A 4,986-nucleotide genomic window follows, 5' to 3' on the forward strand; every position below is an offset into this window, starting at 1 on the left:
TGCCCTGGGAAGCACGACACGTACCCACAGCCCTTCTGCAGAATTTCTAAGCGGTCTGGAATTAACTGTTCTCCTGCAAGTAACTCACTAATAGACGTGATTAGCAATTAAGAAAAACATTATTATCTGTCACATGGGATTGAGGAAATATTCGTTGCAAGCCTGTGCGTGACAGCAGTAGGAAAAGGGTCCAGGAAGGCTAAGAGAATATCAGTAAGACAATGTCAAGGAGGTTATCATCGGCAAAGACATAATGATGGGAGAGGAAGCCAACAAGATGATCCATGAAAGATGGTAATGAACAGCAGTGCCAGCCAGCAGAGTATGCCCTGTGCTGCATTTACAGGAGAAGGTAATTTATCATCAGATATGGGTAAAAATTCTTCTGAAAGATCCAAGAATGCTTTGATAAGTCAGGAAAAAAATCAACAAAAAAAACCATAGGCGAAGCAGTGAGCAAAAATAATTTAGCAAACCGGCGTGCTCTGTACTCATTGTGATAGGCAGTTCAAAAATTTGCTGTTCTTCTTCATCTCTGCCTTGTGCAAAGCCTTCCACGCTTGTCTAAAATGTCTGAGGAGCTTTTAATGCAGTCCCTGCCCCTGCCAGACCTTCAACGGCAATTAGGCACCAACCCACGCAGACAGATAGGTACTTGGTAACATTTCCAAAAGCACAAGCAGTGAATTAGATGCTTGCTTATGGCAAAGCACTTCTGAAATTCAACTGAACTTCCTCCCACATCTTAAGACACCTGAATACCTTTGGAAATCTGCTCCTTCCAGGCACACTACTGTGCCTCCAGCTACACATGATGTACCTGAACTAATTGTGACCAAGCCAGTTCTGGAAGAGCAATGTCAGAGATGCCATGTTGAGAGATGGTCAGATGGCATCTGGACCACTCCTAGACCCTGGTCAGATATCTCCAACTGGAGCTTCCCCAGACCACTGGGACACAACAGCTTGATGGGAGCAATTTTGTGCGTTCTTCATTTCAGACTTATAGCCACAGCCTTAGTTGTTTTTCCCTAAAAAATATGGAGCCAATATAAGTGAAAGTAAAATGGTATTTTTTCCTCAAGCTGCAAAAGTTAGGTTAGTTTTTCATGCTCAGGCTGCATCAGGATGCAATATAGTCAAGAATAACTAATTTCCTCTTGGGATTGTTGGAATAATTGGAGCAAAGGCTGCTCTTTAGGAAGGACACAAGTAACCCTTAACCATGTTCTGAGTGAAAAGGATCATTTCATCTAAAATCACAAAGAAATTCCCTTCTGGAACATATCTAGAAATGAAGGCTCTAATGCAAATCTTGAACCGACTGGCATTGGAGGCAAACCTAAGTAGGCTGGTTTTTGTTAGGACATACCCCTTATGAGTCATGAGCTTACAGTGGCACCGACAGGCTTTTGCCCATTCCTTTCGGTCATGCTTCTCTATTTATTTAACATTAGCCAATTTATTCAAGTGTAAGTTAAGAACCAGTGGATTATAATAAATATTTATTGAAGTTTAACAAATCTGTAGGACCTGTATGTATATTAATCCTCATTATAAGTGCTGTCAGTTGCCACTTAACCTAGAATAGCTGTCTTCCAAATTTATTACATTAAATACATATTTGAGATGACTAATTTACAGCATTAGCAGAATACATTTATGTCACATCCCATATTCCCTGCCTTTGCAGGCTCCTTATGGAGAATCTCCTGGCAGGGGGATGAACATTGTGAAAAGCCCACCAACCACCTTGTAAACCAGGAGTCCTGAGAGAAGCAAACCCAAAACCTGTGGAGGACACTGCTAAAGCCAAAGGTCTCCTAGGAAGTTGAAGCAGGGTACAGATGCTGCAGCATTCCCTTCCATGGGACCATCAGGAGTCCATGCCATTGCCTCAGCCACATGTTTTGCTGCAGCCTGCTAGAAGTCAGTGACCTTCTGTCTGCTACTCCTCCCATGAATGCAGATGAATTTGGCTTTCAGGTTCAAAACTTACTTAAATGCCCACAGATCATGAATGCCTAATCTACCGTTCTTTAGGAATCCCTGTTAAGAAACCTGAGGGTCCTGATCCAAAACTCACTGTAGTCAATAAAAGGCTCATTTTGATGCCATTGACACAGACCCAGATTTTCTAACAAGTCCAGCCACTAACAGCACCTGTGGTTTTTGCACACATCTAACTTGGGGCTGCAATTTTCCAAGCAAGCACTGGATCTCTCCTTGATTTTTGCTTTCGAATCGAGCGTGCGCCACAGTGCATGTGCAATGAGGTGTGTGCCCATTCGAAGGCAGAGGTGAGGTGTGTTGTTCTGCAGTAATGGCATGGTAACTCCATTAGAAATAATGGTAATTATATTGTGACTCACCTTAACGCTACCACATTATATCCTAATGACTGTTCAGTTAATTCATTTTTATTGGCTGTGGCTTGGAATGGAGCTTTGGAGTGTGCTGCTAATGCATTGGAAATTAAGAGTGTACACGGGCCCGTGGGGTGATTTGTACCCAGCTGCGTATTGGTGCTCCTGCCTATAGCAAAGAGATTGTGAAATCAGAAGGGATTTATGCAAGGAGTAGGAAATGCAGCCCTGCCATGGTCAGTAATGTCACCCTTGTTGAGAGGCAGCGGGAAACGCAAACAGGGCTCCCGCTGCAAAGAGCTCCCTGGAAAACTCAAGTAGGTGTCGTTGGATGCAGGAAAAGTAGAGCAGCAAATGAACCGTTGCCTGTTTTGTAGGGAAAGGTGACTGGGAGACATGCTGGCAGCATGCACCAAAAGAAACTGCCTGGGTCTGCCCAAGCTGCAGCCCCAGGCTGCCTGCTACGACCTTCTTCGTTAACCTTTGCACTAATAAGAGATAACGACCAGGCTCTTGGCTGGAGCTGGAGCCTTCCCTCCTGCTCCGTTGTTTACAAGGAAAGGGCTTCTTTTGCCTGTTGTCTTTATGGTTCATTATGATCGTAATTTATTTGGGGACAGTGTTTTTGCAAGGTGCAAATTACCTCCCTCCAGGGAGGACCTGGCTTCAGAGCGGAGACTCCACTGTTCCAGTTTGCAGCTCTCCAGCCATCCAGACTGATCACCGCAGGTATTTTTAGAAGGTCATTCTGAAGCAGTAATTTCATCTAGTGATTTTATCTTCTGCCTTTTAGCAAATATTGTTATTTTTCCCCCCTGCTGTTTTAGATGGTGACAGGTTTTAATGTCAACATCAAATTACCCCATATTTCTCAGCCCAGTTCCTGAGCCAGGACCTCTGCTGACACATGGAGTCACGCTGGTTGTCATTCTCAGCAGAGGGACCAAGATCATGTGAGCCTGAGCGAATAAATTTCTTTCTTCCCTGTAGAGGTGGTCCCTCGAGACCATTTTTTCAAGCAGAGGGATTTTCCACTCTGCAGGACAAACAGAGCCATTCACAGAAAAAATATGCTAATGGAAGGGAGCTTCATGCCAGAATATCTCTGCGTGCCTATCAGCCTCAGCGGCAATGACAGTGCAGCTCCAGCAACAGGCTGCTTCAGCTAGCCAGGCTTGGAAGCTGCAAAAGGAGAAATGACTGTGTTTCTGTAGACCCTAACAAAATAAAGAGCACTTTTCTTTCTCTTTTGATCTGGATCTTTTGTTTTCATTTGACTTAATTGCAGGCATCAAATTTACAAGGGCAGAGTGTCATTTTCCTCTTTAAAAAAACAAAAAAAAAAAAGAGATCCGGATTTCAGATAACTATCCCATTTAATAACAGCTATTTTAAGGTAAGTCAGACCTGTGGCCCAAAAACCCTTGACAGTGTCCCTTTGATACATTCCGTTAGCCAACAAAGGGTTTGATGTAAACTGACATACATCTTCTAAAAGAGCAAACCGGATTGCGACAGCTGATAATCTCATTTTGTTGAAGGACTTCTATCACGTTACCTTTAGCTCGAGGCTGAGGTCTCCAGCAGGAGTTGGAGACAGCAGCAGGTTGGCAAGGAGCCCTGCTCCGAGGTGGGTTGGAGCACGGGAAGCATGCCAAGCCCAGCAGCCACATCTCGCGGGGCAGCAAAGCGTAGCAATGCTTTTGAAATCCCTGCAGAGAGAGACAACAAGTCACCCAGCTACGAGCTTATTTAACCCCACATGGCTTAATTCTCCTCTTATTCTCATATTGGTGAGAACAGCACCTGGAGGCAGTCACAGGTGTCGCAGGAAAGACTGAGTTAGTTTCCTCTGCAAGGTCAAAGAGAGACAGGCAGGTGAGACACTGTTCCCCTGCACCAGAGCTCCGTCCAGGCAGTGTAGGAGGTGAACCAGCCCTGATGGGGTGGTGCAGACACTGTAGCTGGCCAAGTGGTGATGAACTTCTGATGGCAAGCTCAGCCTACGCCTGCCCAACCCTGCCCAACTCTGCCACCCATCCCTCTTCCCGGTGCCGCTGTGAGCAATGTGTCTTGGTGTTGCTTTCCCCATGCAGGAACGTGCCCTGATGGAGGCAGGGAGGATTGGAGGACATCGTTGGTCCTCCCAGAAGTCTTGAAGTCAACAGGTACCACTGTTGGCAGTGACAGCTCCTTACTCCGTGAGGGGCCTTGTACCACCCTGAAGTGGTTCTCATGCCACTAATGGGACATGTACCTTGGTCCTGGAGGCTTTTTCCAGTCCTTGGAGCACTATTAACAAATAATTTTGTCCAACATGTCCTGAAGGTATTAGTTACATTTACTGTTCTGCCAAAGAGCTGTTTCTTTCTGGTTTGGCATGCAGCATCTCATTCAGGAGACAAGATAATTGTCTGGCTCAATAGCTGATCTATTTTCTACCCAATGATGGTTTCCCTTTTTGAAAATTGATGATCGATCAGTTACATTAAGGATCACCAGGCATAATATGTTTACCACATATTGTATTTATTCCAGTATGGGAGAAATGCATTAGGCTTCATATCATTCAAAGGGGATATTTCTGATGTAAAACTGTGCTGTATTAATGAGACTACCC

This window comes from Aptenodytes patagonicus, chromosome 14 (assembly GCF_965638725.1).
Source record: "Aptenodytes patagonicus chromosome 14, bAptPat1.pri.cur, whole genome shotgun sequence".
NCBI classification, from domain to species: domain Eukaryota; kingdom Metazoa; phylum Chordata; class Aves; order Sphenisciformes; family Spheniscidae; genus Aptenodytes; species Aptenodytes patagonicus.